The sequence below is a fragment of the Apodemus sylvaticus genome, chromosome 9, assembly GCF_947179515.1.
Source record: "Apodemus sylvaticus chromosome 9, mApoSyl1.1, whole genome shotgun sequence".
NCBI classification, from domain to species: domain Eukaryota; kingdom Metazoa; phylum Chordata; class Mammalia; order Rodentia; family Muridae; genus Apodemus; species Apodemus sylvaticus.
Window position 1 is genome coordinate 79,024,472 of NC_067480.1, and position 16,118 is coordinate 79,040,589.

Genomic DNA, 16,118 nt, shown 5'->3' on the forward strand with positions numbered 1-16,118 from the left:
TGGGATCGGAATGCATGATATTGTAAGGGTCCATGTCAATGAAGCATGATACCCTAGATTCAGTAGTATGTAAACGCAGTGTTTTATTCTGCAGAAGTCCAGTGTGCTGGGGTCTCTGATAACCTAAATAGAGAGGCAACCAAGTTAGCTCGCAGGCCTGATTTAAAGCACATGAGGGGATTCTAGGAGACGAGAGGTGACTTGACATCTTGTTCCATCTCTGGCGACATTCCACTTCGGGACGCTGGGGCTGGAAACTTGCTGAGGAAGTCTGGAAACTGCTGCTGGTCCACCCATTGTCAGCTCCCCAGGGAGGGCTTGGGAATTTAAACTTTATTTGACCTTTATTCAAAATATAAGTTTTATTCAAAATGGTTAAGGTGATGTCAGAAAGGCAGTGGTTATTGAAGCCTTAACATCTTAAATCATCTTAAATCAGTGGAGAAAAATCTCTCTCACTGAACATATCACAACCTGACAGGTCATAGCCAAAGAGCCAGCATGTTATGTCCAGACGTTTTCCATGTACTTATCTGTGTCTGCAGTTTCACATCTCTGGGTCTGTTTTAACACAGGAAAGATTATTGTGCCCAAACTATTGCCTAGGCAAGCCCTTCAGCTTCTGAAAAGGGTTTTCCCTTGGATCTTGTCTGGTATCTTTTTTCAAAACGGTAATCCTTTGTCTCAAGCCAACCTGTCAAATACCCCAGAGAGAGATGAGAAGCCTAGCCAAATGGCCCTAGCTCTCCTTGAGGTGAAACTAGGACCCAGCCTGGAGGTCTGCCCATACTGATCTAAGACTGTCCTTTCCTTTGTTGTCAAGCAGCCTGGCGTCATTTACCAGAGGGGCAGACAAGTGTGCCTCTTCCACCTTGTTCTACCAACCACTGCAGACGCTTGGTCTGGTTCTTTGTCCAGGCCCCATGCACCCAGAAAAAAAGATTCAGACTCAAAATACTTTTACAAATATCTTGGCCATATAGCTGGGCTCGTCTCTGACTAGATAAAGCTTTAAATAGCCCATTGATTTTTAACCTACATTCTGCCATGTGGCTGATTACCTGTGCTTAGGTACTATGTATCCGACTCGTCACATCTTCCTGGGCAAATCTCCATCCTCGCTCTATCCTGCCTCTTGGATGTCCCACCTTCTACCCTTTCCTATTGACCATAGGTTTGTTTGTTTGTTTTTTAATTGACAAGTGATACATCCATACAATACACAAGATATTCTCTCTACAAACTACCTGAATGTGGCAACCAGCAATTCAAAGAGAGGACCTCTGGGTGTGTGCATGCTTGCGGAAGCCAAAGATCAATGACAGGAGTCTTCTTCTATCGGCCATCACTTTAGTTTTTGAGGCAGCTTCCGTCACCAAACCTGTCACTCATTGCTTAGGCTAGAGTAGCTGGCCACTGAGCTCCAGGGAGCCACCTACTCTGCCTCCTCAGTGCTGGAATTACAGGTGTGCACCTTGTCTTAGGGTTTTACTGCTGTGAACAGACACCATGACCAGGGCAACTCTTAAAAAGAACTACATTTAATTGAAGCTGGCTTACAGGTTCAGAGGTTCAGTCCATTATCATCAAGGCAGCAACGTGGCAGCATCCAAGCAGGCATGGTTCTGGAGGAACTGAAAGCTCTACATCTTCATCTGGAGGCTGCTAGGAGGAGGGTCTTAAATCCCACAGCCACAGTGACACACCTACTTCAACAAGGCCACACCTTCCAATAGTGCCACTCCCTGGGTCAAGCATATACGAAGCATCACACACCTCAATGCCTGGATTTTTACATGGATGCTCTAGCTCTAAACTCAGGTCCTCACTCACAGGCACCTTACCACTGAGCCATCACCCTAGCCTGAATGTTTTCTAAAATATCATTTCCTCATTGATAGGAATGGCTTAAAATGATATATAGGGTTCAAATCAGGAAGACTGGGAGACCTCTCTGGGTTTGGAAGATTATAGATGGCACCATGAGGAGTAAATTTGGAGCTCTTATTGGAGAAGAAAAGGTGGGTATTGGCCAAGTAGGGTGTGGCTATCCTGTGCTTCACAGCAGAAGGAAGCTGGGCGCTGCCTCTGGGCATCTTGCATGGAGGCCACAGCCAACATGCACAGTCACATGGCTACTAGGAGGCAGAAGTCAGGCCGGCCGGGATGAGCAGTCCTGGGCTTTTCTCAGAAACATCAAGTGCTAGGGAGAGCACTGCCAAGCTCCTGTTTTAGCATGGGTCTCCAATGAACACCGTTTCTCATACGTTTGCATAGAGTTTCTTGTTCACAGCTCACAGACAGGTTTGCGTGGGTGTGTGTGGGTGTGTGTGTGTTCTTTCTTTTCTTTTCTTTCTTTCTTTTATTTTTTTTTTTATTTTTTTTTATTTTTTTTATTTTTGGTTTTTCGAGACAGGGTTTCTCTGTGTAGTCCTGGCTGTCCTGGAACTCACTCTGTAGACCAGGCTGGCCTCGAACTGAGAAATCCACCTGCCTCTGCCTCCCAAGTGCTGGGAATAAAGGCATGCACCACCACCAGGCGTGTCTGTGTGTGTGTGTGTGTTTGTGTGTGTGTGTGTTTGTATGTGTGTGTGTGTGTTTGTATGTGTGTGTGTGTGTTTGTGTGTGTGTGTGTGTGTGTGTGTGTGTGTGTGTGTGTGTGTGTTTTCAAAGGAGTATTTGGAGAGGGGTTTGGCTCAGGATCCGGATAGTGGGGTAAAAACCTGCTAGCCCAGAGAGGCAGAGAAAACACCCTGCTGATCTTCCTAAGGAAACGCCCTTTCTACACTGCCTCTAATATCCCTCAATTTAAAGACCTTCCTTTCTGTTTACTTCTATTCACTCACTGGCCAGCTGGTTGCTTGCTCCTCCTCTGTACCTAGGGTTGACTTTATTTAGTGGTTGGATTAAAGGTATGTGCTAGCTCTGGGCCATAACATAAGTTCTTGCTTACAGTAAACAGAAAGCTCTAAGATCAAAGGCTGAGCCATACCACAATTAGAAACAGTTCACAAGCTCCCTGTTCACAATGCAATCAAATATCCTGAGACAGGGAATGATGAAAGATACTTAGTCTGATTATATGTATTGCAAATAACCATCTCTTAAAATGTATTCATCTGTACAGCAAAGGAAACCATTACCAGAGTGAAGAGACAGTCTACAAAATAAGAGGAAGAAAAACCTAACAAGTAGAAGCATAAAAACCACCTTTGTCCAGTATCTTAGGGGTTCTATTGCTGTGACAAAACACCATGAGCAAACACCAAGTTGGAGAGTGCCTTGGGGCTTTACATAGCTTGTTGCTATGCAAAGATACCATGACCATGGCAACTCTTATAAAGGAAAATATTTAATTGGGGCTGGCTTACAGTCCAAATGTTTAGTCCATTAGTATCATGGCAATAAATGGCAGTGTGCAGGCAGAAATAATGCTGGAGTAGGAGCTGAGAGTTCTACATTGTGATCTGAATGCAGCAGGGAGAGAACTGGTTTCAACTTCTGAGATCTCAAAGCCCGCCCCTACAAGGATATGCTTCCTCCAGCAAGGCCACACCTAGTGCTATTAGGCCTATGAGGGATGTTTTTACTCAAACCACCACATGCCACTCCCTGGCCCCCATAGGCTTGTAGCCATATCATAATGTAAAATACATTCAGTCCAACTTCAGAAACCCCCCATAGTCTACAACAGTCTTAAACTTATTTAAAAGTCCAGAGTTTAAAGTCTCTTCTAAGGTCTATTCAATCTCTTAATTGTAATCCCCTGTAAAATCAAAATAAGAAAGTAGATCACAGATTTCCAATGTATCTTGGTACAGGATATATATGACCATTCCAAAGGCAGGAAAGGGGGCACAAGAAGGAAATACTGGACCAAAACAAGACCAAAAACTGAGAGGACTGTGTTAGCCAGAGCCATGTTGACCCCATGACAAAATGCAAACTGCCAGTGTGGGATACTAGGCCTATGTTTCTGTTTCCCACAACTGAAAAAGTCCAAAACAAGTACATTGTAGGAAAAACCACCCCTCATGAGCAGCCAATCAGGAGCTGTCAAGAGCTGCCCCATCAGCTAACCTGAGCCAAGTAAAAGTTCCCCAGTCCCCCAGAGCCAATCACAAAGGCACCTACACCCCTGGAGACAGACCCAACAAATCAAAAGAAAGAAAAGTAAAAGTCACCCACTTCTATCTTAAAGACTTTAAATTGACCCTGTGTGGTGATTTGAATATGCTTGGCCCAGGGAGTGGCGCTATCTTTAGGTGTGGCCTTGTTGGAGAAAGTGTGCCACTGTGGGTGGGTGTGGGCTTTAAGATCCTTGTCCTAGCTGCCTGGAAGCCAGTCTTCTCCTCTTTGCCTTTGGAACGAATTCTCAGCTCCTTCTCTAGGCACCACGCCTGCCTGAATGCCATTCTTCTTGCCTTGATCAAGAGTTTCCTTATTCTGTCCCCAGCAGTACCCTAAGACACACTGTAAAGCTCATACCTCGGTCTTCCATCCTGAAGTATGGTAGATCCCTACATGCTGGATTTCTGCAGAATAAACACTCTTTGCTGTTTTGTATTGTTTAAGTCTGGGGTATCATTCTTCTGCAAATCATGGTCCCTTAGAAAACTTGCTAGGCAAACTCCAAACTCTGCATCTCCCACTCTAATGTCAAAGCATTCTTCAGATCTCCAGCTCCTTTCAGCTTTGTTGACTACAACACACTTCTTTCTCTTGGGCTAGTTCCACTTTCTGTTAGCAGCTCTCTTTGGTAGATATCCCACAAATATGACATCTCCAGCATCATTGGGTCTCCAAGGCAACCCAGACTTTACCTTCACAGCTTCACATAATGACCTCTCTAGGCTTCCATGTAGGGACATCCCTGACAAATTCCTGGCCTCAGAAACTTTCCTTAGTTATGGAAGGAGAGTCCATAACCCCTTTCTTCTGTCCTTGACTCTAAAACCAGAGCCACTTAGCTAAAGCTGCCAATGTCTACAGCTTGCTGAGGCTAGAACAAGGTCCCCCTTGCTCATGTACATCTTTGCCAGGTCTATTCTCAATGGTCTCCTTCACTGCGTAAGCTTGGGTATCCTGGAACTTTCTCTGTAGACCACACTGAAAGTGAACTCAGAGATCTACTTGCCTCTACCTACTGAGTACTGGAATTAAAGATGTGTACCACCATGCCAAGACCTACACTTTTCTTTAATTCATTTTCACAAGATAAAAGCTTATCTGGGTGGGGTTTAGTCCTGAGATCACTGCTGTGTTTATTACATTTAACATTGGGCTTTCCTTTAATCTTTTAATCTCCTTGAACAGAATTTAGCTCCATTCCACTTCCTGGATCCCCTTTTCTCCTTGAACTGCACATTTCATATTTTTCCGTGCTAGGCTTTATTCTTTCATCAAAACACTCTTCATAAGGGTGGACATTCATTACCCCACCATGGAGTCTATACTAGACTGTTTCTAGATTTCCTTTGCCAATAGAATTAATCTAAAACTCTTTAACTTTGGTCTCAGGCAGGTTTTTCTAGACAAGGGTAAAGAGTAGTCACATTCTTTGCAAAATAATTTAAGAACTGTTTCTAGGACACATAATTAACATTCTTCTCCACTGAGGCCTCCTGACCCAGGCCCCCACAGTTCAAATCATCCTCAGCACCCAGCACCGCTGTCTTCCATGTTCTGACTAGACTGGCTGGCCTCATTTAAAGTATCCAACTAATTTTCCAATCCAAAGTCCCAAAGTCTACATTCCTCCAAACAAAAGCATGGTCAGTTCCATCACAGAAATACCCCAGTCTCTGGTACCAACTTCTTTTCTACTTGGGGTTTTTATTGCTGTGAAGAGACACCATGACCACAGCAACTCTTATACAGGAAAATATTTAATTGGGGCTGGCTTACAGTTGAGAGGTTTAGTCTATTATCATCATAGCAAGAAACATGGCAGTGTGTAGGCAGACATAGGCTGGAGAAAGATCTGGGAGTTCTATATCTTGATCCACACATAGCAGGAAGAGAAGTCCCGTGAGCTGAGATTTCAAAGCCTTACTTCCACAGTGACACGCTTCCTCAAGTGAGGCCACACCTCCTCCAACAAGGACACGTCTACTAATAGTGCCATACCCTGTAGGTCTAATGGGGCCATTTTAACTCAAAACAGTATAGGCAGGAAATAATTTATTTGATTTATACTTCCATATTGCTGTTCAGTATTGAAAGAAGTCAGGACAAGAACTCAAACAGGGTAGGATCCTAGAGGTAGGAACTGATGCAGAAGCCATGGAGGGGTACTGCTTACTGGCTTGCTTCCCTTGGATTACTCAGCCCACTTTCTTATAGAACCCAGGACCACCAGCCCCAGGGTGGCACCACCCAGAATGGGAGGGACCCTTCCCCATTCATCACTAATTGAGAAAATGCCTTACAGCTGGATGTCATGGAGGCATTTCCTCAACTGAGGTTCCTTCCTCTCTAATGACTTTCGCTTGTGTCAAGAACTATCCACCAAACCAGCCAGTAAATCCAATATATATAAGACAAGATTCATATCCAGGAGACTATGGAGATAGTTTACCAAGTAAGAGCATTTGCTGTGAACAAAAGGACCCATGTTCAAATCCCCGGCACTTACATAAAAGCTAGACAGGGATGAAAAATATGAAAAAAAAATATGTATACAAGATATAAAAAAAACTATATCAATTAAACACCAAACTCTCAAAGCATCCAATCAATACATGGGATAATAAAAAGGAGCATTTGATAGGGATAATTATAACTTTTATCAGATGCTCCTAGAGTCTGTGTTTGTAAAAGGTATTGGAACCACCAACTTAGGAAAAATAAAGGAAAATTGGTTATTATAATTTTAGTGTTCATCATTACCTTTTACCTGCCTACTCAGTGTTTTATAAAAAGCATCCTGGTGCTAGAAACTGATCTTGGCTCTGAGGATACAAGTAGCATGTTAGGATAACCACATGTATGTTAGGCATGTTAGGCGGTGTGTAGAAATGAGCAGGAGCAGGAGATATGGTACTGAAAGCCAGCTCTGCATCCAGAGTAAACTAAGGAAGGCCTAAGGTGTGGCATAACTGGGAACCAAGAGCTGATGACTTTGGACTATTTAATTCTCTCTTGCTATTCTAAGGCCAAAAGCTGATGGCTTCTGGCAATTAACTCCTGCTGAGAGCAGCATGGGATTAAGAAAAGAAACTTAGTTACATTAACTCTATACAAGAGTTACATTAGTTACATTAACTCTATACACTAACTCAGGGGCTGCTTGTCTGGCCAGGCCAGAGACTCAGAGTTTGTTGACTCTTCCTGAGCTACAGAGGAAAGAAAATAAAGTCAGGTACACACACACACACACACACACACACACACACACACACACTGAGTGAAGCAGAAAAGGGCTACACTGCTACTTTAATGTTGTTCTTAGTTTTTAGACCTGTTTAGATATCACTGTGTCCTTCAAGCTTGGACCACAGTAGCAACAGAGTGGGAAGGGGTGGGAAGGGTTGGAAAGGGGTGGGAAGGGGTGCCCTTTTGTTTAGATATAGCTAGCACAATTCATTTGTGATTCTGTTATGGAATGTGAGATGTTCAAGAGTCAGGATAATCCCAAGATCTACTTCCTGAGTGTCAAGACAGATGGAAATAATTCTAAGCTGCAGAAGAAACAGATTTTGGGGGAAGACTGAGAGGCCTATGCCTGGAGAGGCCTGTGAGGCAGTCAGGCAGAGCTGTGGAGGAGGTGTCTGAGTGCGTGGGTCTAACATCAGTGGATACATGTTCCTCCAAACTATGATACAGATATGTCCTAGTCTTCTTTCTGTTGCCCTGAGAAACACCATGACCAAAATGACCAAAACAACCTGGGGAGGAAAGCAACTATTTTACTGACCACAGTCCAACATGGAGAGAAGTCAAGGTAGCACCCTAAAGGCAGAAACTAATAGATTTTTCTCCATGGATGAAACAAGTCAATTCAAACTAAATGAAAACATAAAAGTAGGTTTATTGGGGGCAATTCTTGGGCAGGTTCACTGGTCTCAGAGAACAGCATCAGGGAAATTGCTATACAGACAGGAAGACAAGAGAGATGGGAACAGAGAGAAAAAGAGAGTAAGCATGAACAGAGAGGAGAAACGGAGAGACAGACAGACAGACAGACAGAGACACACAGAGCACAGAGGGACAGAGAGACAGAGACAGTCAGAGACAGACAGACAGAGACAGAGGGAGAAACACAGAGACAGAGAGAGACACAGAGAGATATCTGCGGTCCTTTTGTCTGCAGCACATACTTGGCACATCCTGTGCCAACAGGTGGCAGCATAAGCAACAGGTTCCTAAGGCTAGGAGTTTGAAACCTAACAAAAGACCATGGAGGACCACTGCTTACTGGCTTGCATCCTCTGGGTTTCTTTCTTTACAGTTCACTTTCCTAGGAATGTAACCACCCACAGTGGGCTGGGCCCTTCTACAGCAAATAGCAATCAGGAAAAGGCCTCACTGACAAGGTCACAGGCCAATCTGATGGAGGAGTATCTCTTCCCAGCTATGTCCATATTTGGATCAAGTTGAGGAAAACCAGCCAGCACAGGATATTAATGGAATGAGTATAGAAAAAAACATTAAAGGGTTGGTTTAGCAAAAGAACACAAGAATAACTTGTCAGGCAAGAGGAAAACAAGAAGGCATGGTGGTCTAGATATGCAAAGAAGGCAGTGCTGGAAGAAGAGAGTAATTAGAGACTGGGACTGGGAAGGTGGCTCCTAAAGTGCTTTCCACCCAAGTATGGGGACCTGAGTTCAAGCCTCTGATCCCACTGGTATGGTCACATGCACTTCTAATCCCAAGACTGGGAAGGAAGAGGCACATATACTTAATGCCTTCCTGGCCAGCCAGCCTAGCTAAGAAGCAAAATTTTGGTAGAGACCCTGACGTAAAAGTTAAGATGGAGGGTACTCGAGGAACTACACTTGAGGTTGACGTGTGTATATATGCACAGAAAGAGGTGAACCTTTGGTGTGTTAGATGTGTATGTGGTTGAAATAATGGTCTAGGAAGCAGATTGGTTGGGAAGGGCTCTAAAGAGCAAGCCGCGAGGTCTTTCATTAGAAAAAAGCAAAAAAGAAGTGTGGTTCTGTGTTACTGAAGAGGAAAACCTTGGGCTGAAATGTAGAAGGAGCAGCATGGAGAGACAATAATTTGTCTCGAGGCCAAGCAGTGGGAATAAGGTTAGACGCGTGGAGGTGGAAGGAGCCGTTTTCTGGCCAGTGTGGAGGGTCATGCAGGCAGGCAGATTGATGGACAGAGTGCTCAGACATTATCAAAATGATGACACGAGAAGGAAGCCGCATGGAAACACCGGATGAATGCAGATTGTTTGATGTCCTTCAGGTTGCCAGTGCCTCGGTAGACCTTCAGCAATCCTCTCAGAACACAGAGAGAAGTGGCCACTCTGTGCACCGCTGTTCATTTAGAAGAGTTCTTCAGAAACGGACTGCTGGCCATGGTCCAGATCATTCGAGCTTTAGGCTACCCCAGACTCTACCTTGACTATCTCAGTGACTCCATCAGATGGGAAGAAGGAAGCTTAGATGTGATAGGTTTGGGGCTATCTAAGAGTTCAAGCTCATAGCTAGACCAATACACCGCTGGTGTATTTTCTTAAACTATTTTATTGGGTTCTTATATCTACCTCCTGTCCAACCCTCATTCCACCCTAATCCCTTCCAACCCCCAAAACTAGGTAGGAGAGAAAGAAGGGTAGAGGGGAAAGGGGATGTGGGCTTTTTAGGTTAATTCCTGCTGATTGGGGTGTTGAGTTTCTTGCATCAAGTCCAATCTTCTTCATCAGGATATTTCCAACTTTTTGTCAAACCACAATAACAGTAACCGGAAGCAGCTGGGGGAGCAGTTGGGACGATCAAAGGAGGAAACGGGGGGGGGGGGGGAGCAGCTGAATTTTATGTGGGTGTTGGGGACATCCAAGCTTAAGTCCCCACCCATTCTTATCCAGCAGACGTCCTTGCCCATAGAGCCATCCTCCCCAGAAGATTATTTTATTTTTAAGTTAATATAAGGTAGCCAGTTTCCTTATGGCATTTTCTCACGTACTTTGGTTGGCATCGCCTCATGCTCCTTTCTTCCCCATGTTCCTGCACTACCCGCCTCTTACAGTGTCTATTTGTTTGCTTCTGACTCTGGTAAGCTCACCAAGAAGCAGCATCTTACGGTCAGGGGGTCTGGAGTGAAATGACAACTGGAGCTGATTTGGAACTTGTAAATATGCTCTTCTGTGCCCCAGCCCGCGCAATGTGCTTGCAGGAAAGTAGAAAACTGCAGCCGTCCAGATATCTTACAACTCCTCCTCCAGGCGTTTTCCCACACTCTATGCCTGGAGACAGTTCTGATTCTGGTCACAGATGTTCTCTGTATAAATAGAACTGTGAAGTGATCTTTAAGATGCAGGATTGCTTTGAAAGTATACGCTCCCCCTCATCTCCTCCACTGGCTTCCGAGCTCCCTAGCTGTTGAGCAGTTTTGCTTTATGTTCCCGAAGGTCATGCTATCCTTGGCCTGGCCTGCTTCTCTACTAACTTAGATCTGCTGCTTCATAAGGAAGACACATCTTAAGAAGCAACAGATGACATTTTGTTTTGTTTTGTTTTGTTTTGTTTTGTTTTTTTGGAGAGAAAGAATAAACCTAAGTTGGGTGGGCAGAGACAGGGGAAGGATCTGGCAGGAGATAAGAGAGGGAAAATGTGATCAAAATATACTGCGTGAAAAAAAGATTAATAAAAAAATAAAAAGAAGGGTAAAATTTGTCCAGGGCTCTGCTGTATTCCTAAGGAATCCAGACCTCAGATAGAGCCCAGGTTTTGGACCACAGCTCATCATGGGCCTGTCTTTAAGCCACAGCCTGTGACCTGTCTTTTAAGGTTTGAGGACACATGCCACTTGCAGGTGTCGTCCTTCTAGGTCGTCTTTGTTTCCCTTCCCATGTGTCCTCACCCCAGTTCCTACCTTGACAACATATTTTGGCCCAGCTGCCCTCTCTGCCCACGGGATTATTGTATGGCTCTTTGATGACTATCTGCATCTCATTTAACATTGATTTTTAATGTTCGAATCTCTCAGGGATGTTGGGGGTGGGGAGAAAGACGGCTCATTGGTTACGAGCACTCGTTGCCCTTCCAGAGGACCTGGATTCAATTCCTAGCCCCCACATGGCAGCTTCTCACTGTCTGTATATGTAACTCCAGTTTCAGGAGTTCTGACACTTTCACATAGGGGGGGAAATGCCAGTGCACATAAAAATAATAATAAAATAAATAATCTCTCAGAGGGGCATTGTAGGATTCCCACTTCTCCCTAGTTACATGATAATGTCTCATCCTGGATTCATGGGAGAGGGTGGAATTTTAGGGGCACACAGAAGTCATTTAAGTTATTGCATGCCCCTCCAGAGGCTATTCAACATAGCCTCTGATATTGAGTAATTGTTTTTAATAGGAACTCATTATTTAGCTCAATTATTCTGGAACTCAAGACCCTTCTGCCTTAGTCTCCAGGGTGCTGGAATTATAGCTGCACATCACCAAGCTGAGCTTCTTAAAGTTTTTAAACATATTTTCCACCTGGCCTCTATGTCTTATTGGAAAGATTCTTTTGTGTCTCTTTGTTAGCCCAAGGCAAGGCTGAATATCACTGGCCCCCATTAGGTCTCTTTGAAGGTGTGCCTACAACCTTTATCTTTCTGTAGCACCCTAGTTCTGACTATGAGGAAGAACCTAGAGCCTTACATCAGTGTGCTGGCTAGTTTTATATCAGTTTGATAGAGCCTATAGTCATCTGAGATGAGGCAAACCTGTAGTGTTGTATGCAGCTTCTGCTACTCCACCTAAACTATGGGAAAAGACCTTAATATCAGCCCCCCACACACACCCAGAGAATATTAAATTTGCAGATAAGAAACACACACACACATACACACACACACACACACACACACAATTGTTCAATTTCAACTTGCCTATTGGTTCAACTGCTGGGCACCCCCAATCTACCTCTGCTAGCATGCTCTTCCCAGTACTCCCAGCTCAGAACCCTAAATCTGCACTCAATTTCAGTTGCTCAACCAACTTCAGTCCCAGCTCAATATCCCCAATCTCCAGCCTATAGATGCAGCCTATGGCTGCTTCACCTGAGATCTCACGTGGCTGATTGGCTTTTCTCCCTCCAAAGCATGGCAAACTCTCTCTTCCTCTCTCACTCGTGTGTCTGCCAGCTTGCCTGTGGGGACCCGGAAGTCCCACCTATTCTCTCCACCCAGCAATTGGCCCATAGCATCTTTACTAACAGATCAAGAACCAACTCGGAACAGGACCTTAGCATCAGAACTACCTCTATACTCTAGGGCATTTTATTAATTACTGATTGATGGGGAAGGCTCAACCAATTATGGGTGGTACCATCTCTGGGCAAGTGGTCCTGCATTCTATAAGGAAGTAGGCTGAGCAAGCAATAAGGAGGAAGCCAGTAGCAATACCCTCCATGGCCTCTGCATCATTCCTGCCTTCAGGTTCCTGCCCTGTCTGAGCATGTTACCTGTCCTTTGATGATGGACAGTGCTATAGAAGTATAAGCCAAGTAAACCCCTTCCTCCCCAAATTGCTTTTGGTCATAGTGTTTCATCATAGCAATAGTAATCCTAACTAGGACCCATAGTGATAATCTTATTAAAGAGCTGTGGTTGGTTTGGTGGTTTGAACAAAAATGGGCCCCAAAGGCTCATAAAAAGTGACGCTACTAAGAGGCGTGATCTTGTTGAAGAAAGACTGTCACTAGGGGTAGGCTTTAAGGTTTTAGAAGCTCAAACTAGGCCCATAGTCTGTCTCTCTCTCTCTCTCTCTCTCTCTCTCTCTCTCTCTCTCTCTCTCCTTCTAGTGGATCCAAATATAGAACAGTTCCTTCTCCAGCACCATGTCTTCCTACATGCTCCCATATTCCCTGCTATGATGACAATGGACTAAACTTCTGAAACATAAGCCAACCCCAGTTAAATGCTTTCCTTTGAGAGTTGCCATAGCTAAGGTGTCTCTTCACAGCAATAGAACAGTAACTAACAAAATTTGGTACTGTGGGGTATTGCTGCAATAGGGCTGACCATGTTTGTGTCTGGAGGAATATGGAACAGTTTGGGACTTTGAACTAGAAAAGTGATTGGACATTTTAAGTGAGGCTTAAGGGTCCAACCTAGTAGGAACATGGAAGACAGTACTGAGGTTGGTTTTAACTTTGTGGGGATGGGCTCAAGAGATTTCAGAAAAGAAGAATATTAGTAAATGGTCTAGAGATTGTTCTTGTGATATTTTGTTGAAGAATGTGGCTTTTGTCCTTGTCCAAAAACCCTGCCTGAGGCTAAATTGAAGAGTTTTGGATTAACATCTTTGGCAAGGGAGATTTCAATGCAGTAGAGTATTAACTGTGTTGTGTTTTGCCAGTCTTGTGCAGATTTACAATGAAAAGGAGCAAACTGAGCAAGGAAAAAATATAAAATGAACAGATTGAGGAGAAAGGGGGCACCAGGAAGTATAACAGATCTAAGTCGAGTGTAGTGAGAATTTTGGATTCTTTTAAAAAACACAGAAATATTATTAGAATATGTCTTTGTTATAATCCCAGGTGTGGGGACTTGGGGCTGCTTCAGATTGTCCACAGCAGCTAACTATGATTTGCCTCGTGCTCTAGCAAGGGTGTAGATTTTCCAGCTGCAGACAGTTTCTGCAATTGTGTGACATCTGGAATGCTTTTCAGTGGGTATATAAATGCTAGGGCCCTGAGAATTGGGTGGGTTGTTGGTTGGTTGCTGTTGGTCAAAGTTTGTTAAGTAGTCATGCACACACACACACACACACACACAAAAGGACAAAAAGAAGAAATCAGATATTCTACTAGCAAACATCTAGCTTGCCCTGAGGTCCTTGATGGCCCTAGTTGCCAAGACAGTCTAACAGTAATGTTGCCCCTTTCCCCGCTATCCTTTTTTCTCTCCTATCCAGTATTAGGGGGTTGAAAGAGTAGAATAAAAGGGGTGGAGAATGGTGGAAGAAAGAAGAACCCACAGAGTAGTAAATGTAGGCTAACAGATTAATAATCAGATTAATGAAAAGCTGATGCTAAATAGAACAAGGGAAGTGGTGTCCTCAGGACAAGACCTTACCCAGAGAAACTTCCATACTGTAAAAAGGAAGTAAAGAAAAGTTTAAGGCCAGGCGTTTGGCTCATACCTTTAATCCTAGCATTTAAGGGGCAGACTCAGACAAATCTCTGAATTCAGGGCCAGCCTGGTCTACAGAGTGAGTTCCAGGACAGTTAAGCTTAAACAGCAAAGGAAACCATTGAAAATAGAAAGTTGGTTGTGATGGTGTATATGTGCTCGACCCAGGGAGTGGCACTATTAGAAGGTGTGGTCCTGTTGGAGTAGGTGTGTTACTGTGGGTGTGGACTTTAAAGCCATCATCCTATCTGCCTTGAAACCAGTATTCTGCTAGCAGCCTTTAGATGAAGATATAGAACTCTCAGTTCTTGCCGGGCAGTGGTAGTGCACGCCTTTAATCCCAGCACTTGGGAGGCAGAGGCAGGCAGATTTCTTAAGTTCGAGGCCAGCCTGGTCTACAGAGTGAGTTCCAGGACAACAAGGGGTACACAGAGAAACCCTGTCTCGAAGAAAAAAAACAACAACAACAACAACAACAAAAAAGAATTCTAAACTTTGGTCCATGTCAGGGTAGTGGCATGCACAGGACTCCCAGGATGCTAGGCAAGCTCCAGTCAGCCCTACAGTCACACAGGAAGCAGAGAGCATGCTACTGTGTACTGTGTTGTCAGCATTCTTTCCTCTCCCCCTTTCTCCCACATGTGTGTGGTGGGGAATGCTCATGTACACGCATGTGCCTGTGTTTGCATGTATGTAGAGGCCTGAGGTTAATTCATTAAATCATGCTCTGCCACTCTTCCACCTTATTCAGTGAAGATGGCGGTCTCAGTCAATCCTAGAGCTCACCAGCGTGCCTGGTCTTGATAGCCAGCGTGCTCTGAGAATCAGGTCTCTAAGACTGGAATCACAAGGAGGTGCCATGCCATCCAGCATCTACGTGGGTGCTAGGGACCCAAATGAGGACTCTCATACTTACTTGGCAAATCCTTAAGCCCTGAGCCACCTCCCCCGAGATCACAGCTTTGCAACATTTGTCGGGAGATGCTCAGGATATCCTGCCAGACCTGAGTAGCATTACTAGGCTTCCATAGCTTAGTGACATTAGTGTGACCTCTCTTGTGAGGGGCCTAAATCAAAATTATGGTCCTCTGTAGCTGTACCCTGTCATTGTTACAGTACCAGGGTCCCCAAGATTTCATCTCTCCTCCCTTGAATCTCTTGTCCCAGTATGAGCAAGTCTTTTCCAGTCAATTTCAGAAAAAATTCCTCAGGGACATTAGACATCCTTCTACCTCTTTTTCCTCTCTGATGCCTTTTCTTTACCGAGCTCTTCCAAGGCCAAAGGTAACAGAGCTGCCATATGGCACACAGCTGGGAAAGCCAGCTGTGGTGGTTTGCATACGCTTGGCCCAGGGAGTGGCATTATTAGGAGGTGTGGCCTTGTTGGATTAGGTGTGGCCTTGATGGAAGAAGTGTGTCACCATGGGGGTGGGTTTGGAGACTCTCCTCCTAGTTGCACAGAAGACAGTCTCCTTCTGGCTGGCTTTGGATCAAGATGTAGAACTCTCTGCTCCTCCAGCACAATGTCTGCCTGCATGCTGCTATACCCTTTGCCATGATGATAATGGACTCAAACCTCTGAAACTCTAAGCCAGCCCCAATTAAATGTTGTCCTTTATAAGTGCTGCCTTGGTCATAGTGTCTCTTTACAGCAATGGAAACCCTAAGACACCAGCTTTGGTAAGACTAATGTCTGAGAAGCTCTCTCACTCCCAAGGCTTGAAAATGCGAAGTCCCTTCTGAGAGGGAATGTGGTGTCTGTTTCCACTCCTGTGTTTCCTCCTGTTTCTTTGTGGTCTTATCTCCGAGACTG